Source organism: Triturus cristatus, chromosome 10, assembly GCF_964204655.1.
Source record: "Triturus cristatus chromosome 10, aTriCri1.1, whole genome shotgun sequence".
Lineage (NCBI taxonomy): Eukaryota > Metazoa > Chordata > Amphibia > Caudata > Salamandridae > Triturus > Triturus cristatus.
In genome coordinates, this window is record NC_140593.1 from 874,659,868 (window position 1) to 874,687,636 (window position 27,769).

A 27,769-nucleotide genomic window follows, 5' to 3' on the forward strand; every position below is an offset into this window, starting at 1 on the left:
TATGAATGCAATTTAGAAAGCGATCCACACACTATGTATGATCTACTCCTGTGAAGATTTGTCCACACTTTATAAACAAACTGTTTCTCTCTCACACACACACAAATATCGAGTGTGACATACAGTGACACAACTTGCTTTAAATAGGATACAAAAACAAAAAGGTAACAACTAAATCAAACATCAAGAGAGCCATAGGGCAGAGATTAGAGATTCTGATGTGTAGTTCATAAGACATATATACATATTAAAGGTGATCAAAAACAAAAAGACTAAATCAAGGGCCAATATGTATACTTTAAAAATTACTGATGTTTATTGGTCCATTTGTATTTATACATTGTCCGTTTAAATGCAAAATGTGCATTGCCTAGTCAGGAGGTGGTAGTGGGACGGGGAGGGAGGAAGGAGGGGGTTAAAAAAAAGTTCACTTACCTGTCGGCTGCCTCCGTCCTCTCCCTGGTTCTCGGCCATCATTCATTCCCTATGAGGGCTCCTTAAACACACTCCGCTCGTGCTGCCAATTCTTACATTACTCGCTTTTCTTCATGTCCAGGCCCGCGTTGGCGCCTCTCTGCAACTGCCCCTTCAAACGATCCAGAACACCACGTCCCCGTGACGCAACCCGGCCCTCAGCCAATCCTGGCGCTGCAGCAGCGCCACTGATTGGCTGACGGCACAGCCTACTCCTCGCCCGCCGCCTGCCCATTTAGGAGACCGAGGGGCTCCTAATGGGCATGCGCAAGGCAGCAAAAATACAAGTACGCATGACTGGGCACGGAGTAAAAAATTAAGCTCCATGCCCACTCATGCGCACTTGTGCTGCCTTTCCCAAAGGCGTCCGACAATGATGTCAGTCAACATGACACCGGACCGCCCACGGTCCGACGTCATGCTGACTGACATTCACAGAGGGAGGACTCGGGAGCTGCGGTTGCGGACAGTCACAGAGGAGGGAGCTGCAGCTGCGGGCGCGGCGCGGGCGGGGGGGCTACGCCCCCACGCCCCAATGGACGCACCGCGCCTGGGATAAGGATGTTCTTGTTGGCACCGCGGGCCACCTGGGGGTATTATTTGAGAAGCAGAGAATTACAGTGCTGTAATTTTACATTGGGGAAACATCTAGTACTGCACTTGATGTATTCCCTTTTGCGAAATGACCAGAGCCATCTGAGGTAATGATGTCAGAATGCGGAATGGCGGGAGGACACCTTTTTAATGAACATAAAACCTGCACTTTTCCCAATTATAGACCTTTTTCTCATGCAAATGTTTCCAAGTTTTTCCTAGCGAAATATGCATGTGGAAAATTCTCAGAAGTGTGCACTTTTCTCACAACTTGCAATGTCAAATAAGGCTAAAAAAACACATTTGCACCCGATTTAAAATCACCAGCCAGCTTGCAGTGAGGGCCCGAGCCTTCAGATGCCATCCGGGGCTTCCTCAGCCCAGGACGATCAGCACATGTGGCCACCAGCCATGCATAGGAAAAATGTAGCAACCCACAGAGTCCAGCAATGACTGTGATAGTCAATGGTGTCTGAAGCTGATACGTCTGCTAAGGGTCCAGTCTGGTCAACTCTGAGCACTATGGGCAGTTACTGACCTCCACCCAACTCGTGGACCTTCTGAGAATCTCTTCCAGCCCAACAGCCGACCGCACATGAAAGGCACCAGTGTCCTCACCCAACCCTGCTTTTATAGCACATGCCAGCAGATGTAGGCGCTTCCAGGGAGTGGCCATGGTCTCTGGAACCTCAAGAACCAGATACTATCCCAAACTCGGGAAATTGCCATGTATTTCTTTAGGCTTCGACTTTCATCGGGCAGTGAAGTCCAATAGTCAAGGATACCTTACTATTTGATGCAGATGCAAGTCTGGAAACTCAGATTCAAGGTAAAACGTAATTAACGCTCATTAACTGCACTGCCCAGTCACTGTTATAATGTTATAGAAAATAAGCCTTTTACCCATTTATTAAGTTCCTCATTATCTTTACATGTGGAATGTTTTTTTTTAATCCCTAATATGGGCATATTCTGATTTCTCTCAGTTGTGGTTCATTCTCAGTATATATGTCTAGATGATGGGCCACAGGGGAAAGTAGTTTGCATTCACTGGTGCACCTGTTGATTTTAGTTTCACTTGGTCTGTCAGTGCCATTGATTTCTATCCGCTTAGCAGTGATGGAGCAGGATTTGGGTCCTTGTGTCCCTGGTGCACCCCAAAGGAGGGGAGTAGTGTTGGGTTTGTGGATTTGAGGGATGGTGCACTCAGAGATCACAAGCCCAGGGGACACACTCGGGTGTCAGCCTCTGTATTAAAGGGACATAAGGGCCAAGAAACAACACTTGGAAATATGCCTATCTCCCAGAAGGGCCTGAGGCAGTGCTGTGACCTACACATTCAAGGTTGCCAGATGTATTTAAAACTTTAGTGTTGCATGCTAATCCACACATGCTGGCACAGAGGAGACTGGTTTGAGCAGAGTACATCTTGATTGGAATAGTCTCGCTGTTTCACCGTGAACAATATTTCTTACAGTGGTCTTTTGTTTCATGCGTCTCTCGCATTAAGGCCCGCATTTCTGTAAGCCATGAAAAAGGTTCGATAATCTGACATGGCTTTAGAAAGAGGAGACTTCTCGTTTGCCACCAATTTTTGTGCAACTTATTAGGTCTTGTAAAAAGGGAATATTTGTGAGAGGGGTTCAACATGTAGTAGATCTGCTCCTTTGTTTCTCATACACACCCAATGGACAATGGGGAATCTGAGAAAAGCAGAGTTGCCTGGGCGGGGGAGTGTATAAGGTGTCAGTAGAAGTCTACCTCACGGGAACAAATGAAATGTTGTCATAGTGAACATCAAGACAGATGAAATAGTGAACAAATGTACTCATGAGTCTTCCTGTCTATACCAATTAGATAGCAGTGGGCAGGCGCAGGATCTGTACCAGAGGGGACATGGTAACTCTACTGCTGGGGACACCACCAGCAGGGAGGAAGAGGAAGACAACACCACTTATGGGGAGAATGTGCCCATCCAGAGGAGAACAAGGTTTCAAACAAAAAGACCCATGTAGAGATTGCAGCCCCAGTGGGGGTGGTCAAAACTCGCATCAGATGCTAGAAGGAGTATCCATATGGCCAGGACAACCTGTGGTTATGGAAGATCAGGCCCCTCCAATATCGAGGCCTGTGAGTATTCTCACCACCACCAAAAAGGCCACGACAAGACTGGGGTGTGATGCTGTCTCTCGCATCACCAATCATCACACAATGGGACCAGTCCAGTAGACCAGCTTTGAATGAGAGTGAAACTTGCCCCAGACACCCCGAACCCTCAGGTGTTTCCACACTCTTGTCTCAGACGTGTGTCTTGCGAGGCATTAAAGGAGGCCAACAAATGGGTGGAGGCTGGACAGCAGGTCATCATGTTAGGAGTAACAATTGTAGTGTGCTTAAGAACCTGAAAGCTAACCCCCGCCCACCAGCTGCCCATCAGCAGCCATTGACCTGCCTATTTTACTCCAGGGCTGCTGCCCTGGCCTACCTCTATACAACAATCTTCCTCCTACTCACTGCTGTATTCACTCCATTACTGCAATAATCCTGCATCTCAACAGTGTGTGCTCCTTCTCAGATGGTGCATGGACATGCCCATTAAACAGTTGGCCCACGCTAGATGAGAGGATGGAGGTGACCATCAACTCAAACTTAGGGGAGGTCATGTCTTGTTTGGCGGAGTGACTATTTTCTTCTGTTTTACTTTTGTGGTTTCAGTTGCTTTGGCACATTTGGACTTCTGTGGAACCTTTCATTTGGACTATGGACCCGGTATTTTCGTTAGTAGGCCTTGTACATTGTTTATGGATCTACCCCTATGGTGCCAATTTCTTTCATTCTAGCAGTGTACTTCTTCAGATTCCCACTACCCTGTTCAAGTTTAATCCAACTTTCTGGACTCTGGATGTATTTTTGTTGGTTATCCTCCTCCGTGGACAGCTCAGCCGGTCCTAACGTCCCTAATGTTTCCCTTTAATAAATGGGTTCACTGCCCCTCATCAGATTTTCACCTTTATTTTAGTATAGTTTTTTTTGTGTGCATCCTGTTTGGTTATACCTGTCAATGGAAGTTTGAATATTAAGGCCCTACCGTAAACAGTGTACATACTTCATAAGTGTCAGATATATCGAGTCTATAAAAGCACACATTCCTTATTGTTCATTAAAAGACGATCAACAAGAAGTAAAAGACCATTATTTGTGAAAGCAATTGGAATAAAGATTAAGGCCCACATGCATCAAAGCAAAAACCGGTCGCAAACGGGCAGATTCTCAGAATCTGCCCCTTTGCGACCGGTATTTTTGCATTTGGGATGCATCATCCCAAATGCAAAAATCGCAATTTAATGAATCTCTAAATTGCGATTCCTTAAATTGCGATTGCATTTAAGGAATCCCAAATTGAGATTCCTTAAATGCAATGCATGAAAGTGAAAAAATTAGCGATTTCGCTAATAGGGGGAGCAAATTACCATGAAGTTGAACTTCATGGTAATTTGCAAAAACTTTGTTTAAAGAATTTTTTTGTGCATTTTTCAAAGTTTCATGTTGCGCACACACATGCCCTTAGAGCATGTGTGTGTGCAACATATGTGCACAGATCAATTTCAGGGGTGCAATAGGGTGTCATTTTGACACCCTTGCACCCTTGAAATTGTATGAGCAATTTGCGAGTACCTACTGGTACTCGCAAATTGCTCATGCAATCTCCAATTCATTCATTTATGCAATCTCCAATTCATTCCTATGGGCCTGGAGGCCCATAGGAATGAATGGGACGGCATTCCTTAATTGCGACTCGCAATTTGCGAGTCGCAATTAAGGAATTTGTAGGAATCGCTATTTTTATAGCGATTCCTACATGCATAGGCTTTTGCAATTCCTTAATTGCGATTCCTTAAAAATCGCAATTAAGGAATCGCAAAAGTCTTTGTTGATGCATGTGCCAGTTAGTGCGTCTACTTCTTTGGGATAGTGTAATATACAAAAAGGGCTGTGTGCTGTAAAAACTGAATTGTTTGTGAACTGTTCATGGGGGTCATTCATAGAAGGATTTTCCAAGTAAATGGCTATGCAAAACGGGGCTACAGTAGGATCTGGATAAGGTTGTGCATTTTGAGCAGTCAGCTGAAAGTGCCGATATCAGCAACCCCCCTCCCCCCCCTTAGCAGTAATTGGTCACGCTGCACAAAATATTCAGTCCACACAAATTTTGTTGGAAATCAGATTGCTGCCGGTTTATTTCATGCAAGAAGTATGCCAACGTGGTGGGTTAACTTACGGGCGATCCATGGGTAGGCATCAGTGACTGACCTAATCTGCCCTGCCCGCCTAATGAGCCAAACTGCACCATGCCCAACCCAATCAGTGCTACCATTTATGTGGGGATTATCCCCCTTTCCATACCATGGACCACCAGTCCATAACTTTACTCACGCCTTTTAGGGACGGAGCGTTGCTAGGCCAGCCACGGTTGCTCAGGCTTACAACCGCCAGAAGGACTAGCGAGGTGCCAACGTTTTCCTCCAGGGTCCTGCCGTAAAGACTCCTGGGGTTTTGGTTAAGGCACTACTCTGTGCTCCTGAAAGGGTACCCTTTGTACCAATCAGCCTCTGGATTGCCCTGTAACTCCGCCTACAACACAAAGTCATTCATTAATACATTCAATTCCTTTGCCCGCCGGCACTCAGGGTAAGCGGTTGGGAGGGCGACAGTGTGTCCAGCGGGGAGAAAAGAGGATGGGCAATGGCTGGGTGCAGGTATAAATACCTGTCCCCAGCCCACTGCGCACTGGAAATGACACCGCAGAGGTGCCGAACATAGGCGGGACTCCCGTGAGAAGGGCTCCCGGTAGCTGGTCCGTGGGGATGTGCCTAATGCCCTCTTGAAGGGGCCCACTGAGTGCGCCGCAGGCAGCCGTATAGTGCCGATATCAGCAACCCCCGCAAAGCAGTAATTGGACATGCCGCACAAAATAATCAGTCCACACAAATTTTGTTGGGAAACAGTTTGCTGCAGGTTTATTTCATACAAGAAGTATGCCAACTTGGTGGGTTAACTTCTGGGCGATCCAAGGGCAGGCAGCGGTGACTAATCTAATCTTCCCTGCCTGCCTGATGAGCCAAACTGCACCGTGGCCAACCCAATTGGTGCTACCATTTATGTGGGGATTATACCCCTTTCCATACCATGGACCACCAGCCCATAACTTTACTCACACCTTTTAAGGGCGGACCATTACAAGGCCAGACCCCGGTTGCTAAGCCTTTTAACCACCAGAAGGACTAGCGGGGCGCCAACATATTTCTCCAGGGTCCTGCCGTAAAGACTCCTGGGGTTTGGCATAAGGCACCACTCTGTGATCCTGAAAGGGTACCCCTTTGTACCAATCAGCCTCTGGATCGCCCTGCAACTCTGCCAATGCCCAGGATGTGGTTGCCATAATATCCGGGGCCCACTCACCATGGCATGCTCCATAACCACCCGCGACTTGCCGTTAGTCCTTTTAGGTAGACAATTTCCTTATCTACCTCTGACAGGTGTGTCCCGTCCCTCGGGGTACCATGTGGTGTTACACTAAAGAACCACTAAAGAGGCCACGCCTAATTTACCCAGCCCTTCTTATTTTATATTGAATTCGAGTTTAACCATGCCCTCCAGCTTGGCTTTATATCCTTTCTTTAGGAATGAGATGGCTTCCCCAGAAGGGGAATCTACTGTTCTCTTTTTTAACCACAGCTTAATTTATCCTTCAAGATAGTGCAGGCTCCATTACCTCTTTGAACCTGCAGTTACCAGTCCTTCTGGTTGGACCATTTCCCTATTCACCTCTGATTGGTGTGCCCAGTCCCCATCAGGGTATCGAGTAGGTTTGCACAGAAGAGGCCATGCCTCATATACCAAGCCCTTCTTATTTGATTTGCATTTGAATTGAACCTTAGTGGGCTTGTACATGGCTTTATTTACCCTTCTGTATGGCACCTGTTCGATGACCTCCCTGGAAGTGTGAACTACTGTTCTCTTCTTTAACCTCAGCTTTATTTACCCTTCAGTTATTGCTTGGGGCCAACCAATACCCTTATCTCTACCCACTGACCTCCAATTGTATGGGAGTGCCCTAACAACAGCAAATAGGACTCAAAGAGCGTTTAAAACTACTGCTCTCTTCGTAACCACAGTTCTGTGTGATATAATCCATTGTGCACCGAGTGCAAGGTTATGCATTTGCATTTGGGGGTTTACTAAGCCCTTGTTCGACCCCCTCCAACTTGGCGAGTCCCAACTTTGAGGGTTGAAAATAATAACCATTCGGAGGACGCCAGGTGGACCTCCCCACCTAACCCTGACAAGGTGGATCGGATGTGGCCACCGTCCTATCCGGGGCCCCCACACCATGCCAGGCTCCTTAACCTCCTGCAACCTGCGGTTACCAGTCCTTCTACTGGACAACTCATTTCTACCTCTGACGTGTGTGTGCCCCGACCCTATTGAGGGTACCATGTGGTATTTGCACCAAATATGCCATGCCCAATTACCAAGCCCTTCTTGTTCTATTTGTTTTTACCTTAGACTAGAACCAAGCCCTCTTGCTTGGGGGGTTTGTTCATGGCTTATTCACCTTGCCGTAAAACTTCGATGGCCTCCACTGAAGTTCGGAACAACTGTTCTCTGTTTACCACAGCTTCCTTTAACCATCCGTAAGAATGTTCACTGGCCTCCCCGGAATTTGAGAACCGCTGTACTCTACTTAAACCACGGTTCTGGGTGATGTCCGTATGATGACCTCTGTGCCAATGAGAGCCTTCAGGTTAGGGTTTCTGGGTCGTGTATTTACCCCTCCCGCCCAGTCCCTGACCTCAGGATTCTCTGCTAAGCAAGTGGAGTTCACCTCCAAAGCCATCAGTATATTTGTTAACAAGTTATTGTTTGTTGCCAACACCATACCCTTAGCTCTACATGCTGACCTCCACTTATATGGGAGTACCGCGCCAGCAAGAATTCTTATCCCGTAGGGAAAGCAAAAACTACTGCTATACTCACTTGTGCACTGCACGCAATATGTGCATTTGCATTTGGGATTGACTGTGCCCCTATATACCACCCTTGAAAGGTTATTCCCAAAATTGGGGGTTAAAACTGAAACCGTGTGACGCACCAGCAAGTGAAATATGGACTCCCCTGGGGAGTGTCATAGGACGGAGCCTTGTGACCAATGGCACACCCCTTGCCTGGGCTAGCATCTAAGGCATGGCCCTCTCCCCATAGAAGACATGTATCAAATTTAAGCTGATTCATGTCCTATCGAGGATGTCAGGTGAGCCTCCCCTCTAAACCAGGCCAAAGGTAGATCTAAAGATGGGAAGCTGAGGTCCCCTGAAGGTGCTCCTACATTCTGCTGCATTTCAAGTCCTTCTTGCCTGCAGAACCCATCAGTCTGACTGCGATCTTCAGATGCTGTGTCACCATGCGGGTGTCCCCATCCTAGTGTATGTAGCCCCTGCCAGATTTGCTAAAGTTATACCAGGGTGCTGAAAAGATGCCACTGCCAATGCTTTTGGATTTGTGAGGACATGAGGTACACCTATGAGCAAATGTATCTGCACCGTCTAAGTTTGAATGCAAAAGTGTTCTGGTACTTGTCAGCATTTGTGCTCCAAACCCTCATTTTGCCACTCTATTGGAGTCACAGCAAGCACTTTTTGGAATGACCAACTTACCCAACCCACCAGGCTGAATTACAAACTACGCAGCCCACCAGGCTTAATTTCAGGATACTGTTACTCAAACTCTCACGTTTACAGAGTGCACATCTTTTATGGAAATGGGCAAAAGGAATGCCTATTTAACGCACTCCATTGCAGGTTCCTACCAATTTACCCTTCTGCCCACATATGGACAAATGTTACGCCTATAGCATAGTGGCTCCCACCGCCTTACCATCTAATGCTATAAGGTGAGGGAGGGGAACCCTGCACTCCCAGTATTCCGCTTATTCCATGTCCCTATTGCAAGCAAGCCCCTCACCTTCTGACTGCGATATTTAGGTGCTGTGTCGCCATGCTGATGTCCCTACCCTGGTGTAGTCGTCCAGTTCCAAACTTCTGCTAATGTATAACAGGGAGCAATCAAGCGGGTGAGAATAAGAGGAGAACTTGGGGCCGGATGTACGACGGTTTTTGCATGCGCAAGCGGGTTTGCAAATTCATTTGCGCATGCAAAAACCAATAGGGGTATGTACCATTCTAAAATAGCGAGTCGCAATTTCTTTACTACATGCTATTTTGGAATTGCGAGTCGCTATTAGGAAGAGACATTCCCTTCCTAATAGTGAGCGCAACCCCATGTACAAATGTTTTTCGACCACAATTGCTAAACTGAAGCGACCCTCTGTTGTGTGGTATGAACTGCTATGACCGAGCGTCAAAGACCTCTGCAAAAACTGTGTATCCTGTTCCATCTTGTGATGCGCCTCTACTATCTGCAATAACTACTATGCTCCCTATCCTTGGTGCTTGGTCGTCAATCAATGTTGTCAACAGCATGGCCTTGCTGGGTTGTGTAAGAATATTCACCTGCATCACACTTTGATCCCACCTGGGGCGGGGGACCCCACACTATGTGCTAACCAGCTGTCCCCTTGTTGCTTAAACCAGCAATTCAAACCCAGGACCACAGTGGATGCAATCGTCCACTAAGCCACCAGACCCAGCCGATATGTCCTGCACAGCTGCTGGTAAAGCCTGTGTTGTTATATAGCTCCGAGCAAAGTTCTTGTTTTCAGCATTTTATACCCTGTAGAGGCTCCGCTGAGGTTAGGAACATGGGGCCTCGAGCAATGGGAGTGTACGTTTTGTTTCCATGTGACCCTTGTTCCCTCAAGAAAATACTCCCCAAGCAGTGACTACTGACGGTTCTGCTCACAATCTTCCCAGGCTATAAAATGTTAACAATGTGAGTTGTCCAATGACATTAGCGTCGGAATCGAAGATTCCCAGTTTGTGTATTAACGCAGCCCACCTTATTGTGTGTCCTGCGGGGACCCCTCAGCCTCACTTTAAGTAACATGGGGGCATATTTACAACGAGGCGATAATAAAGTATCGCCGCTTTAGCGGCCGTTTTTGGCCGAAAAGCGGCGATAATTTTATCGCTATATTAGCAAGGTCACGCTAACGCGTGAAACCTTGCTTTAGCGTGGGGATTTCTAACGCCCAGCTTTGCATCTCTAATGAGATGCAAAGTGGGCGTTCTTGACCTAACATGATAGGAGAAATGTCGCTAAGCGACATTTCTCCTATTATCAAGCCCCACGCTATGAAGCATAGCGTCAGGAAAAGTAACGATAACCCCTGTTATCGCTACTTTCCTAACACCTACTTCAGGACTGACTTAGCCATGATATCCTATGGAAGGAGGATATCATGGCTAAGTTTGTGAGTCCCTATCAACAAGCTAACGTGAGATTATCGCTGGGTTTCCAGCGATAATCTCACGTTAGCCAGTTAGCGCCAGGATTTTTATCGCTGAGGAGATAAGCGTTGCTAATAGCACGCTATCTCAGCGATAAAAATCTGCGCTAGCCGGCGATAATTATCCTAGCGCTAAGTGCGCTTTGCGATAATTATCGCCGGTTGTTGTAAATATGCCCCCTAGGTACTTAATCATCCCCTTTAACGTACTTGTTGTATGTCACTCATGAAAGACCCTAGCAACACTTGACGTCCTGCTGCCTGGTGTGGATACCAGTACGTTGCACCTGACTCTAGAAAACCTATAGTAACCTTAGGATGGCCTGAAGCCAAGTTATAGTTACTTCTGAAAGAACATCTAACCACATGAGGTCCTGCAGCTGTGCGAAATAAAAAACCTATTGGCTTTGCCCCTCATTGTTCATATTGTGAAGACAATCATATGTGATCGCTGCCCCCGGGTGTATGCTATGCATGCCGGGAATTTGAGCCCATACGTACCCTGTTAAGTGCAGCCGCAAGTCCAAGAATGCAACATAACGTGTGTAACAAGACTGGTCGTCGGAATGCCATGACCACTGTCATTTGGGGCTATGTGCTACTTCTGTGTGCTTAGCCTATGTGAACATGGCTTGATTTGTTACAGTTTCATTCTAACTTGCTTGGAGCATTGGTGAAAGAGGACAGTAATGCCAGTTCTCCTGTGTGTAGGCGGAGACGTGCGTTTGTTCGCTGCTGAAGCTGTTTAAACCACAGTCCCTTAAATCCTTCTTGAAAATAGCTGTCCCCGTATTTCAAGACAGAAAGGGGGGAGATCCGTTTAAATTTCAAATCTGGATTAGTCCAGCCCAAACTACAAGTCGAAGTCCCCTCTGAAGCGGAAAAGAAAGAACCTCCATGTGTGTTTCCTGTCCTTCCCGCAGAAGGAGGAAAGGTGGACACATGGTATTGACCTTGCTATGCCAAACATAACATGTGTGAGCGCACCTTCCCCCCCAAGGTATATCCTGGCGCTGCTTAACAGGTGTTTATTGCTACCCAACTTAATGGTACTCATTTTAACGACCTCGGAGGGTGAAAGGCTGAGTGGGCGGCACAACTTCTGATGGGATGGAATATAGCATGCTACAACGCATGCAAAGACATCGCGTTCTGTAACAACGATGTGGGCTAATTAGTGTGCCATAGTGTGGTCATCAGGGGGCACTGAGGTAACAAAGCTGTGAGGAGGAACACACTCAGACTTGGCATATTTTACTCAACCCCTCAATGTGTGTGTGGGGGAGTACTACTGTGACAATAGAGACAATTTGTGATACAGTCTCATGTCACATGACGTAAGCAAATTCGTACAAAATACATTGCTTTTTGTCTGTTACCAATTGGGACATGAGTGAAATGAATGGTTAGTAGGAGACATTTACCTGACCAATCAAATCACCCATGGCGTTGTGCATCATATTCAAACATGGGTTAATCTGATCTGACATATAAAGGATACCCCAAACAGTTATAAATTGGATAAAACAAAAAATCAAGGGCCATGGCTATCATTGAGATTTTTTACCCTGCGTGACAAGGCCAGAGGCCAGTTTCCCTGCCAGGGTACCCATGCCTTGAATGATGGTCCTGGGCAGGGAAATCTGGTTGCCAAAATATGGCGGGGCAACAATCGCTATGAGCTGATGGTCCTGTGGCTAGCTGAGGCCCGTTGTCGGATACCCATCGGTTCTCCCACTTCTACAAGGGGTGGGAGAACCATGAGTTTGGTAGGGCAGGAGCACTGCCAAATTCTTTATGACCCCCATGTTTATAAAATTAGACTAGTATTCGATAAGGAGAGAGAGAGACGACAGTGGTGGAAATCAACTGTAATGAAGGGTCAGAAAGCTTTAAATAATTAGGACAGTTCAATTAAATTCAATTAAATTTACTGGAACTTGTAGAGTTCACGGCTACCGTGAGGGCCTCCCAGCACTAAGACTGAGTTCAGTGCCCACTAAATCCAATTACACGAAGAACCAGGTTTTCATCTGCTTCCTAAAGCAACTCTTATCTTTCACCTTCCTTAACTAAACAGGCTATTCATTCCAAATTGTGCCACTAGATAGGAGAAAGGCCTAATCTATTAGGCCTGTACGGTCGTATCATTTGTTCTAGCAGCCAAGTGCCATTTTTGTAATAATCTCAAAAAACAACGCATCTTAAATTGGATTCTTTGTTTAACTGGAAGCCAATTCAGAGAAGCCAAAGGCCTTGAAATGGTTTGATATTTCGGTATCTCCAAAAGCAAATGAACTGTCGCATTCAGAACCCCCTGCAGTCTTCTCAAGACATACTGTGGACAACCTAAGTAGAGAGAATTTCTGCAGTCCCGGCGACAGAGAACCAATGCCTGAATCACGATCCTCTGTGTTGGAGCAGGTAAGAAGGCTAACATCCTTCTAAGCATTCTCAAAATGCTGTAGCAGAGCATAACTTGGGTCTCAAAAGTTAGTTTATGATCCAGCCAGATACCAAGATTCCTAATCATGACTTTTGGCTGAGGGTGGCTGCCTAGGGACTCAGGCCAGCAATAGACAGAACAGACAGACAGTAGAGGACCAGCAATTCATGTTATTGCCGACCACCATCACTGTTTTGTCTCCATTAAGTTCCAGACAGGAGGATGCCATTCAGTTTTCACGGGAGTTGAGGAAGTAACGATGTGTGTCATCTGCATAGGATACATTTGAAAGACCGTAGGCTTGAACGATGTAGGAAAGTGGAGTATTATGCAGTGAGACTGGTTAGGCTTCACTATTCAATGCTCTAACGATATCCCAAATAAGTCCTTTGCAGTCACACTAATAGATCCCTAGCTCAGTGCTGGTAGGTTGGCACAGGGCACTCAGGCTTGACTAGAGGAACATGTGTTAAGCATTTCAGAGTATCAACACGGATGGAAAGTAATTGACACGACTCAAAAGAAATCTGACACAAATTTTTAAAAAGAAAGCAGATTTTAATATAAATTCAGACAATAAAACGAAAAGAATTGGATGAGTATTACCGGAGTTTTGAATTTTTAAAGGAAAAATACATTTATGCATTTCACTATAGCAGATCCATAAAGTTGCGGGGAATGGGAAATCACACTAGTGACAATCGGTCACTTGCAGGTCGAGTTCAGTGGAAACCACTCAGTTGTAAGGTGAGGCAGGTCCCAGGACCAGGCTCCGACAGTTAGTGGAATTTTACATGGCTCATAAGGCCCGGGTGCACTGTTGTCCTGGATGTCCCTGGTGCTGAAGCGTGAGTCGCAGGTTTGCTTCTTTGAACCCTTAGACAGACTGGTGAGGAAAGGGGTGCAGAATCTTGACAATGAGGCTACAGAGGCATCGGGTTGATGATGCTGTGGGATTCCCTTGAGGCACAGTGTCGAACAGAGGTAGTGGTAGCCGACTGGCAACCAATAAGCCTTGGCAGTGGCAAGCTCAGTCTTTAGCTACTTAGATGTTCCGGAGTCCGGGGGAAAACTGTAGCCATCTGAAACTTGTTTGAGGTCAGGACTATGTTTCCCAATGCACTAGACCATTTACGTTTGGGCAATTCCCTCGGACGGCCTGATGGGCAATGATTCTATGGTTCTATGAGTGGTTCTTGCCAGCAGGCTGTAGGGGACTAGTACCTCTAGTCTAAGGGACTTCTGGCGTTGCCGTTGGCTTTCAGAGGGGTTCCACTTTCCTTTAGAACCAATCTCTGGTCCAGGATGAGTCGTAGTTGCCACAGGTGCACTTTTTCGAGCCTTTACTTTGTGCAGGTCCTGAAGTCGCAGATTTGAACCTCTTTTGTTGCTAGTCAATCAGATCTGAGTTTCTGGTGTCAGGTGAGCTCCTTAAATCCTTGATTTAGGGGCATTAGGGGCCTGGGTGCTAGTAGTCAAGGGGCTATTAGCCCCAGCGGCTAATCCACCCCTGAGATGACCACTTCCGTGGTGGGAGGCACCTTTTCCACTCAGAAGCCTCTATTCTGCCAGTTTAAAAAATGCAGAACCCTTCTTTGGCTAAACAGATCAGGTAGACAACCTTAGGGGTGTGGCTAGCCTTCTGAGGTGTATTCCTTTTCACTACATAATATTCCCACCTTCCTGGGTTACAAATGTGCCTGGGGCAGGGGACTGACTTTTTACTCCTCCGAGAGGAATCCTGCTTGTTTATCTGAGGCGGTGGGTGCTTTGTAGCTCACCTCCTTTATGTGCCACTTCACTACCCGTCCTGTAAGTGAGGGAGGTGACACCCAGGCAGACCTTTATTTATGCCTCGTGAGAGTTCACAACTCCTGGCAGGGGAGTCAGAGTCCTCGCTTGGTGGCCGCAGCTGTAAGCTGTCTGCCAGGCACAGGAAAGGCTGGGGCAACCAGGTGGACAACCTCTAAGGTAGCCACCTGGGTGCATTTCTCATTAAATCCGACTTTGGGAAAAGGTGGGGTATGATGAGATAAGTTGTTTGATACCAAACATAACACTTTTCAGGGGGACCACAATGGAACTGGCAAACTGGGTGTGTCCGGTTGCCAGCCCATGTTATTCTATGGCCACTTGAACACTTATAGTAGTCCCTAATGAAAGGAGGCTACTATAGGGATATATAAGCTTGCCCTTATATGCCAAAACCTTTAATATAATACACCCTGGCTCCTAGGCTCAGGAGGCCTATCCTAGGCATGTTTGACATACATTAAAAATAGTGCTGTGACCTTGCCACTCATGGAGGGGGCAAAGTCGAGTTCGAGCAGTTTGCACTGCTCATGCAGTCTGCAATGGCAGGCCTGCAGGCATCTGTGTTCCGTGGTCGTTGTGGGTGGTACAGTCAATGCTTCAGGCCCTGGTGGCCCCTTTAACTCCCATGCCCTGGATACCACTGTACCACATACCTGGGACTTATAAGGTGGTTAAAGTCCTTGACAACTGGGCTTACCAATTCACATGCATCATATGTTAGGGGGAGAGCAATGACACTGGGACCTGGTTAGCACTCTCCAGTGCACTTTCAGAATCAGTCAAATCCACTTTATTCGGTTAATAAAAACAATAAAAGTACACAACATAAGCAATATACAACACCATTAGACAAGAATCATGATTAAAAATAGTCTTAGGCACCATAAAATTAAAATTGATTGGTAAAAATCTAAGCAAAAGTATCTTTATATATTCTCTAAAACAAAAATAACAATCACACCTAAATGGCAATTTTCCTTCACTTATGTCCTAAAAAGATACACCACAGTTAAGAGGGCAAACATTTAAAACATCTTTCAACATGATTCTAAAAGAACTACAGCATTACTGGGCATCATGTGCCTTCTTTTCCTTTCCCTGACGGTGGCTACTAAAACACTAGCAGTATTAAAAATCTCCCAAGTGTCCTTCAAAGTCTGAAGGTACACCAATGCCGGCCGTACCTGTGTAAAACCTTTTCCCTTTAAAATTGGCAATAAAAATTTTCTATGGATTTCATGGAAATGGTCACAAAACATAATAAAGTGCATGGTGTCTTGTGTGGAGAAATCATTGCATGTGCAAGGGCAATTGCATGTGCAAGGGCCTAAATCTTTCACCTTGCTCCAACCCTGCGGTTCGGCCAATTTACAATACAAAAGATTAAAACGGAATCTAGTTAAAATAAAGCGATGGTATAGCTTTGTTACATCTTTCAAGTATGGTTCTGTCGATGGAGATGTTTTTAACAAAAGGTAATCTCATACCATGGGTTTCATTAACTCATTTACCTCTCTCTTAAGATGCATCATGTTTAAAAAGTGTTTTTTGACCCATGATAGATCCTCTTTCCTGACATTGTCTGGAGAGTCAAAGAGATCGAGATGTCCTAATTTCTTTGTGATCGTCTTTACCTACTGTAACTACGGGATGCACTGGCTCTGTCCAAGGATAGGCAATCCCAGGCGATCTCTCTGTTCATCAACAGTTCAGGGTTAGTCCATATTGTTAGCCAACATACAAGGGGAGCCAGACCTACCAGGTCGGATACAAAGCCGGACCCTATTTCTTGGTGAATAGTGTACGAGGGAGTGGATTGCGGAACCGACAACAGATTCCTAAGAAATTTGTTTGCCACTATTTGTAGATCCTCTACCGGCTTATAGCAACAAATAGCAGAACCATACTTAGCGATGGCAATACATTTTGATCTGTAAATATTAAGCATGGCTTCAATTGGCTTTTCCCCGAGCCTTTGTGCAAAACCAAGGAGAGCTGCTATAGATCTGGCCATAGCATGCTGTTTTGCTTTTCATTCAGACCCCACAAGCCCTTTCAGAGTCATAATCATCAGCACTGAAGAAAAAAGTGTGGGAGTGACCGCACAAAAAGGGCACTTTCCTTCAAACGATCTTAGCCAAAAGGCTTGCACGCATATTAAAAAGAGTGAGACTTGTAAAGATCCCTCGGGCACTCCACATTTCACGGGTAAGGTCCCCAAATAGAAAGGATTGTCATACACTTGAAAGGTTCTATCCTCCACTAATGAGGTCAGCCAATTCAGCGCTAGCCCGGCTATTCCGGACTTATGTAATAATTTCCGTAACAGTGCATGAGAGACTGTATCAAAGACTGTACTTAGATCCAGCAAAATCTCTCCTGCTGCCCCTCCTTGATCCAGATTCATTTCAAGTTCTTCCACTACTGCTAACAGAGCCGTCTCTGTACTTTGACCAGACCGAAAGTTGATTTGTATAGGATGAAGGATATTCTTTTGTTCCAGAAATGCTGAAAGATGCTGAATAAATAACATGTTTTTCCAGTACCTTTTCCATGTTAGACAGAAGGGTTATTGGCCTGTAGATTATGCCTTATATGAAGTCCAGAGTTGTTTTTTGTTGGAACAATGGTTTTACAACTGCATGCTTCCAAACAGATGGCACTAGGCACTATGCCAGTTTGTATGGAAAGGTTAAGCATTTCTTGAAGCAGAGGATAAATTACTCTCTGCCCCAGAGAGAATAATCACAATTATTTTGTACTGGTACAAATAGCAATTATTTTGCCTTTTTTTTTAGCTATTTGTGCAGTGCGAAACGGAAGAAACTGTGCTTGCTGCAAACTAAAAATTTTCACCAGGGCACAGCAAGGAGAAATCAAATATCGCACTTTTGCAACATTCAAATGTGAAAATGAGATGCCCATGGTCATAAATATGTGCTTTACAGAAGACTAACCTATTGTAAGGAAATGTCTCTTTTTACATGATTAACCCAAAATTTTGGACTGATGCTGCTGTTTTCCCCCCGAATCTGATAGTGCAATGAGGCCTTCTAACCAAACCTCATTGCCAGTGCTCCACCCCTTTACAAATGTAATGTATGTTGAGTTGGCTACCCCCAAGTGGCATAAGTTATATTAATCATACATCCACATTATATAGTAAGAAAGGTACCTAGGGCCTGTATTTTGAAGTGACTACCCAGGGCTGCAGCACTGGTTGTGCCACATTGAGTATAGCAATTTAAAACGTGGCTCCCGGCCTGCCACTGCAGACTGGAATAGCAGTTTATATTGCTAGTTTGCCTTTGCCGTTTAAACCAATGACAAAGCCCACACTTCCCTCAATAATATCTATAAGTCTCCTCTAAGGAAGGTCTATCAAGCCCTAAGCTGTATATCATTGAGTAGGACATGTATTGTAATATGCCCTAACAGTAAAAGCCGCAAACTGTTGTTTTTACCTTGGAAAGGCTAGTAGCCCCATTGGCAAGTGCAGGTTACAGGCTGGCATCTCAGCCCTGCCAACGTCTGAATGGGACTGCTAAAGTTGGTACTTCAAGTTATGAAATTAGTCATGGCATTAGACCTGACTTGATGCTCAAGCCGAATTTAAAGAAAGTTGTCACTCTGTTGCCCAATTTTTCTGTTGCCCATTCACAGATGCCGGCCACCAGAAAGCCTTCTGCCTTCCTAGGGAGGAGCGAAATGACTCTCAAGTACAGGAACAATAGAGGCCTGCCACACAGAGAGATGTTACCACCCCCACATATGAAGCCACACAGGGTGTTAGCCCAAAAGATGAGCTTCAAGGGAAAAGCTGCCTTTGATGGGCAAATGGCAACCACACTAGAGAGGGGCAACTCCTTTATTCATGTACTGTTTATTATGTGGGCACGTAGCCCACAGGTAGCCACACCTCTAGGGTGGGCTACCAAGTTCTCTACCGTGAGAGAAGGGTTCAGACATCTTGGGAGTGCGCAGAATAGTACACTCTGGGATAGGTAGATGCCACATATAGCAGGAAGTCATCATAAGACGGGAGGGCATCTGGTAGACCATTGGCTACTGACTGCTTCATGCCCCCAGGGAATTTCCTGGCCATAAGTATGGTACGCCTGGTACCCAGAACCTAAGATCACATCTGAACTCGAGAGAGGATCAAAGAAAGTCTGCCCTGCTGAACTCTGGATCTAGCAAAAGAGGCTGCACCAACCACTGGACTGCACCTACTGCTCCTTGAGCTAATAAAGAGAGGACTGTGTCAGTGGTGCCTGGCTCATCGCTACAGAACACAACACAGAAAAGGTGAACTCCAAGAGTCAGTTGGCTGACTCCCTGTTCCAGCACAAGGTCAATAAAAGCTAAAGTAGCCCACTCTGGCCAGTCAGTAGCCACTTTCATTGAATCGCTGGTGACTGCCGATGTGCAGCCAATCAGAACACTCCCCAGCACTCAAAGGTTGCATCTGAGTCTGTTGGACCTGGGAGAGTCATCAGAGTGCACATTGGTTGCAAAGATGGACATTAGCCCTCGCCAAAGGAAGCTGTTGGACCTCCTGTGGGCATAGACCAGTAGACAGTTGTAGCTATATTTCTGCTGGACAAAGAGGAATATGAGGGACATCGATCTCTGTGGCTAGAGTCAACCCACCTCAACAGTGGACCGGAGAATAAACCCAAGGAAACCCCTGTCAACTGCACAGCACCCAGAGCATCTTTCAGCATCCTCAGCATCCTGTATTCCAAGCATTAGAAACACTCCATTGAAGTCTATGGTGGTCCTTGCATAAAGTGTGGATCTGGACTTAAGACTGCACGCACAAAAGTTTGGAGAAGAGCATCAGTGAATTTCCAATCTCAATAATCTTAAGGATTTGTTTTTCATATAATCATTCAAACAGGATATGATTTATGCCCAGTTCTCAGTTGGGCCCTAATTGTGAGTTAGAATAGTTGTGGCATTTAACACACCTGGTGTATACCTGTAACCTAGGGTGAAGTATTTACCATGTGTAGTAAAAAAAAAAAACAATTTGGCGTTTTCAACTTGAAAGTGAGACCTGACGTGTAGAATTGATTTTTAAAGACATTGAAGTCTCCATGTTCTTCCATTTCTCCTGACGTTTCCCTCAAATTATTATCGCAAGAACTGATGTAATAAAAGTTACTAAAGGAAAAGTAGAGAGATACTGTGTTTACTGCAAAATTTTGGATTATGAACCCTCTGCAAACATCTCTTTGTGCTGGGGTCGGAATTCTCCTTGAAACTCAGAATCAAGGACTTAGAGCCTGATTTAGAGTTTGGCAAACAAGATACTTTAATGCAAATGTGACGGAGAACCTTGCTTGCTAAACCCTCCCTCTGCACTCCTCATTTAGAGATGGGCAGACCTTAAGTGCTCCATCAACTGAGCCCCGTTGGCGTCTTCAATGCAAAGCTTCCTCTGTCGGCCTGATGGAGTAAGGCCCATCAGAGGAAGGACTTTACACCACCTTCCCTATTAAGGGTGGTCAGTGTAATGTCAGTTTTTTTCTGTCCGTCATCCTGGCGGAGAGGCATAGAAAAAACACTAATGACCCCCAAACCCTGTGAGAAAATTTCCAGGGTGTGGAGGTCATTAGAGGTTTGTTTTAAAATAAGATTCTACTTTGTGAGCTTTGTTATGCAAAAGAAAAAAGTTTGAAAGGTTTGGCGAACAGCCATTAAACCTGATGTCGACCATCCACCAAAATGTTGATACATTGAAAGGAATCACCATGACAGCAGTTCCTTTCAATGTACAGACATGAATGATGGGTTGGTGTGTTTTCTAAATTTGGTGGATGTTAGTCCGTAAGGGTGGCGTAGGTAATATTCTCTGCCACCCTCATGGTCAGAGTACCATCCGCCACACCTTAAATTACACTTAAAACCACGATAAACAGTAGTATAACAATACAATGCAAACATATTGTTTAAAAAAGGTGCACAAAACATTCAGTATACATTCTAGTACAATAAGATTAGGCCAATTTACTACATGAAACGATCCAAAAACTCATTAGAAGATAACAGTAGGGGGATTTAGCAAGAAATAAAGTGTTTCTTCATGCATTACTATAAAGTGCTTTGAAATCACAGAATATATACATTTACGCTGCAGATACAAGAGACCTGGACAAAAAATTAAAACATGATTTAAACAGAGTTTCCCAGCTCTGCAATATTGACAGCACAGATGACACTAAACGGAATCTGATTAAACCTAAATTTCGTTCAAAAATCTTTGTACAAGAGATTCACAAATTGGCCTTTAAATAGCATTGCGTCGCACCACATCGTCCAACTACACAGCTCAAGTGAATCTATTTTTATTTAATAACAATGTTGCAAGGCAGGAGGAAAGCTTTTAAATTTAGCATTACTTTTAAGATGCACTTTAAAGCTCTGCTAGTTAGGGAGGAAAGCACCTCATTAGAATTTAAGGCCATCTGGTGTAAACTATGATTGTACACAGTCCCAAATGTATAAATCCTTTTGTTTTCCCTCAAAAATTCCAGCCAAATCTCTTTTTTCAATCAATGTTCAGGACTACGGAACAAGTGAAAAAAGATAATGAATAATCTGGCAATAAACTTGAAATATTATGCAGTCAAACCCAGCTCGAGGCCAATCATTTCAATGGAACTGAAGGAGCTTGCACCAAGGTATCATTTCCATAGGACAGATTCAATGTTGGAAATAGTTTTAAATTTGCCTGTGACCATACAATGCAAAAGTCATAACACTAGCAATATACACCTTTAAAAGCAACCGAACATCTCTTCTCCCCTGTGTGTTAAAGTATTGCAAAAGGACAATTCCTGTAGTCTTTGATTTAAAAACCTGCAGTGGCTCTTGAAGTACCTATGACAAGTTATTGGAAATTCTCACTGCTAAGTATATATACTTTTTTACCACCTCTATTTCCCCCCCAAAAAAACAAGACCTGGGAGACTTAAACATCTGGCCTCCATTATCATAATTTTAGTTTTCCTCTCATTTACGGAAGGATTACGTGGAAGTGCAGAAGAGGCCAGAATATCAAGTAACTTCTGCAAACCAATAGAGATTATCGACATTACAACTAAATCTTCTGTATACAGCAAGGTGGAAACCACCCTTGAACCTAATTTAGGAGGATCTGTAACACTTTCACTTAAAACAACAGGAAAATCAGACAAATAAGGATAAAATGATAAAGGAGCCAAATACATCTGTGTTTGAGGCCATTATCAATTAGAATTGCATCTGATGATTAATGTCCAATGCCCAGGAGAACTTTCAACCAATTATCAGAATGAAGGAATATCCGAGGGACTAACAAATCATACGGAATGCCCAATCTCACAAGTTTATGCCAAGTGTTGGACGCTCAATGTAATGGAACGTACTGCAGAAATCAACAAATGCCACATACACCTTCATTTTACCTGACTTCTCATACTTTTAACTGATCATATGTAGGCACACAATATTGCCAGTTGTGGAATACGTCTTCCAGAAGTATAATGTTAGCTAGGCTGAGCAGTTTCCACCTAAGAAACAAAAAGATTTCTTAAACATTTGGAAAACATTTGAACCATTATGTTTTGGAAGAATGCGATCTCCTTCTTTATAAAAGGGTATAATATTACTACCTTGCCATGAGTTGAGGATTATGTCTGCCTTTAAACAATAATCAAACAGCGGCTTCAGGATACCTGCCCATAAATGAGGATCAGCCTTAATGAGACAGGGCGTATACCATCCATTCCCGGCGCTCGACTATTATTTAATTGCAAATTGACACAATTAATTTAATCCACGATAAATTCAAGAGTTCTACAGCTTCTATTAGAAAGTATTTGTCTCAGATCAAGAAGGTCAGAGGAAGTAGATGCATGCAACACACAAAAATAAGAACGTCAAGTGTCTTCGTCTACTGGAATAGGGGTTTTGTTGCTATCTCTACCTAAAATGTAAAATGTATGCAGCATGTGAGAGGTACCTGCAGACTGAGTATTTTTAATAATTTTCTGTTCCAACTAAGAGTATTTAGAAACTTGAGGTAAATGGGAATTATCTACCTGCATCAAAACTACTCTAGGGACTTTTAGAGTTGTTGTGAAGATGTCCTAAAATGAGCGTAAAATGACTACAAAAACAGTACCATTCAGTGTCATAGGAAGAGCCTCTAATTCATCCTTCAACTAGTTTATAAGGGTATGTTTCAGCATATGCTTCCGAATCTAAATACGATCTGAGCAAAATATTATACTGGAAACCTTAGCCCCACCCACCATGTAGTTGGATGAAAATGAAGTGCAACATAATGCTGGGAATGATCAGTCCATGGTTAAGGACATTTTTCTAACTTGGCAACCACATTGATGCCCCAATATTTTATAGAAATATAATTAAGCTTTCCTGTTTTCAGTTTCTATTCTTTGTAAATTCTGGTGGGTTATTTTCAGTGTTTTCAATACCTTGAAAAAACACTGTTTACACATTTGTGTGCCATTAAAAACAACAAAAACAGTGTTTTTCCGAAGTGTATGGAACGTTTTGCTTTTATTATTGTGTGCTTTCTGCACTGGTAGTGCATGGTATATAGACAGTGCACATACAGTGTATATGAGGTCCAAATACATTTTTACAATTCAACCTTATTGTACTATACCATACAATACTTTTTCTGTGAGTCTTTGGTCATGCACACTTTCTCTTTTCTTCCCATGTAAACTTTTATCTGCAAAAAGGCCCTCTCAGCATTGGCACTTGAGATGGGCAACACCAAAACAGTCAGTACACAATTTGCTAACTCTGGCCACCGACATAGCTTTCCATGCCTATACTGGTGCACCTGAATATTGCAATTCTCTGGGACAGATTTAGCAACATATGCGTTGAACTGGGCGCATATGCCCACAGAGTTATTGAAACAGTCAAAAATGAAGCAGTACTTTTCAAAGTCCGGTGAAAAATTCCCCTTTACGGAAGGGATCTAGAACTTGTGCAGAGTACTACAGTGAGGCTTCATTGACTTCAAACGCCATTGTTGGTGAAGGGACATTTCAATGCATCATTGCAAGTCATTTCTCATGCATTGTAAAATAAAATTTCCTGAATTGCTCCTCAACATTTATTTGCTTACTAAGTGGCAGGTATTGTAACATGGAAAATGTTGCAGTGCCAAAGTCACTTAAAGTACCGCCCAGCCTACTCTCAAGGAGATGTTTCAATTCTAGACCAATGAACACTGAACACCTGGTAGACAGCAGTGTTTTCAGACTCTAGTATTTTTATTATTTCCACTACAGCAGTCATGTTTCCCGTAAAAGTCAAAGAATGCAGTAGAGTGTACTTTTTTCCACATCACTATCAAAATGCATTAGAACATCCTTACATTTCTGCCTTTGCCATCATCACTAAGCAAAAGTCTGTAAACGGTCGCCACATGGGTAATATAGCATTCATGACCTCTATGACTGACAACCATCGGCTAAATGACACAATTGGGGTGACCAGAATGGACTGCAAAGTTAATAGCATTCTTCATTACCTCTGAAGATTGTCAAGATGCTTTCAGCATACCATCTAGTAAGTGGCAATGATCTCTTACATGGAGGCACTTCAGCTCAGGTATCGATTTTTGACAGTTCATCACACAACTTTTTCATATTTATAGCTGAAGCACTGAAAATACAAACAATATGACTCCAATCTTTGTTGAACTTGGCATGAAGTTTTTGCAGAATGATTCCAAGTGATATTGCGTTCCATGTTTTTCAAACAAATGGTGTTGTGTTTTCACCACTATCCCAGATGCTGCTTGACAGCACTGTTTTCACATATACCTGTCACTACAACTTGCCTTGAATGTTTAAAGTCTGGGGTGTATGGTAATTCAACTACTATCAATACTGACTCACTAGAAAAGGGAGCTGATGTATCAAAGGGTTTCACCCATTCTCTATGGGTAAATGTGATAGTACATGTATTTGGAAAGATTCTTATGAAACCAGTCATTTTACCTATCAGTGAAAGAATCAAACCTGCCAAAATATCAAATATGATTTTGATATTTCCTGTTTCTCTACAGTTTATAAAATAATTAAATAAGACCTAAAACATGCTTCTAAACACTGCATCTTTAGACTAAAGACCACAAAACTGAAAAAAGCAAAAGGAAGAAACAATATCCTAGTGAGATTCCTAAACAACAAAACTCAAGCAGAATAAGGTTAGCTCAGTCTTTCTTGCTGCTACCTTGTATAACAAAGTTACATTGTCTTGGCCCCTTCAGGAAGAAATAAAAATGACTTTCACTCTCCTTTTCCTTTCTTTCAATGGCATTTAGTTTGTGGTTGTGCCAGTGTTTTTTCAGTGTTTATATGTTTACACTGGCGAGGGCTATTTCCCTTTTGGTGGGATTCTAACAGTTAATATAGGTTTAAACCTAAAATAGGATAGCATAAATATACTGAATCAACAAATTTTGCAGATCTCTCTGCCAGGTGAAATGATCAATAAGTGAACTGTCAAACCGACCTTTTATCATAGTCAGGTTAAATTCCAGGGCCCAAGATAATAGAGTAGAGGAGCAAAAACAACACTTCTTGTTTGGAAAACATGGAGACAAAGGAGGCTGTTAATCTTTCAATAAAGTCACCAGAAATTATTAGGATTGATTTTGGGTGCAATGCCAATGAACCTAACAGAGCCTTTTGAAGACTGGCTAATGATAAAATAAAATTAATAGAGGGGCCCCAAATAAAAATGACAACTAGAGCTTCATGCAGTAAAGCATCTGATCTGGTATAAGAACAATAGACAGCCATAGCATAACGGAAAGTGGCTAGCAGATGAAAATATTTTCAGCCAGAAGATGATCGCAGCAATATAGTTAATCTGCCACTTGGACGGCCTCCTATTGAAGGAATGGAAGGGCAACAAAAAGCCAAGTACTCATCTAACATGTGTGTAGTAAAGACACTAGAAGCCGAGCATCTTTAAAGAAAGCTTTATTCTTCAGACTACTTAGTTGTGGAGCCCAAAAGGAGTGTTGCCTCCACCAGCCACAGCTTCAACCACTGTTAGTCTTGTTTCAAAGCATAACATTCTTTTTACACCTAGCAACCTAGAGACATTCTAAAAAAAGCATTCAACCTAACAGTTCTACTACAAAGTAATACTTAAAGTAACAGGCACAAAATATATAAATACATTTGAACAAGATGTAAATATTACAAATCTTCCCTTCTTCCCAGACAAACAAAAACAGGAAACGAAAAAAATCGCTACCAGAACGCAAAGGGTAAATAAAATACACATCATGTTCTAAACCTGTTCAGTGTAACAATTACTTTAGAGCTTCTTCTTGGACATTTGCGCTGGGGCAATATGAACGAATCGCCCTTTATGGTAGACACAGGTTTTCTGCCTACTTTGCCCTTCACACCATCATACCCATGACCAGGGCTAACTTTGACAATTTTAGGCAGATTCCACCAATGCCTATCTTCAACTTGCACTGCATTGCCCACAATCTTCAACACCCTGGTCGGCTCCCCAAACTTGCTCTTCCCCTTCTTGACATGAACAGAGAGCCTTCATTCTAATCATGTTCCCAATCTCAAGCGACACCGTTTTTGCACCTCTTTTAGTATCAAACGACACTTTTTATTTAGTTTGGGCCAGGGACATGTGCTCCTTTACAATCAACATCAATTGTATGACATCAGCGTCTGATTTGAGCCACTTGGACATCCACCCAGGTCTGAAACTGGTGTTTGCCTTTTTTGCCTTTCAGGAGCTAGGTGGATGAATGGGGTGTCGTCCTGAAGAACCATATCATGCTGCTCAAAGCTTTAGCCACATCATATTTCCTCATTTTAGCCTATTTGACACACTCACCCACCACACAGTGCATTCTCTCCACAAGTCCATTGGTTTGTGAGTGGTATAAAGAACTTCTCAGGAGTTGTATACCATAGGTTCAAGGAAAACTTGCAATTCACTGCTTATAAATTGCGTCCCATTATCTGACACAAAAACCTCACTCCTTACCTCATGCAAACCTCTCTTAGAAACTCCACCACCCTTTAGCATTAGGTTCTCTGACCATCTTTATCTCCGGCCATTTAGAGGTATAATCCATAAGTACCAAGTTGGACCTGGAACCACAGGTAGAGAATCATAAGGTCCCTTTACATCTCTTCCGAGTTTGAGCAATGGACCCGCAGGGCATTTGATAGGCATGAGGGGAGGTGCCACCACTTTGAGGCTTTTATTACCTGCCCCACACACACAATAATTTGCCACCTCCTCATCAATCTCTGCATCCATGCCTGGCCATTAAAGGGTCTCCCAAACATGACGTTTGGTGAGTGTCGCCCCTAAGTGTCCACCATGCACCATCTTGATGATATTAATCCTGACAGAATGGGGTGGAATGAGCTTGTCAGAACGCAAAAGCATAACATCTTCAATGGAGATCTCACTCTCAACCTTACAGTAAGGTTGCAATAAAGGGGACAAGACCCCCTCTAGGCCATCCTTTCTTCACCAGCTCACATATTTTCTGTAATAGAGAGTCATTCTTAAATGCGGACATCCACACTCATTTGGTCCGTGGGAGGTGGCACATTAGCAATGCTTTCCACCAAACCGGGTCTGGGGTTGATTCCTTCCTGTGATATCAAGTGACCCAAGTACTCAACCTTGCTGCAGAAGAACTTGCATTTTTCAGATTTTAGGACTACACCTTGCTTTTAAAAAACACTTAGTACTTTCTGGAGAATTTCATCATGAGATGTGCCATCTTTGGCAAAAAAATAGTACATCATCCTGAAACACTAAGGGGGTCATTATGATGACGGATGGAGCACCACCGCCAGCCGTGCGGTGGCGATCCGTACATCACCAAACGTGGAGTGACCACCCGCCAGATTATGATGGAGGGTGGATCC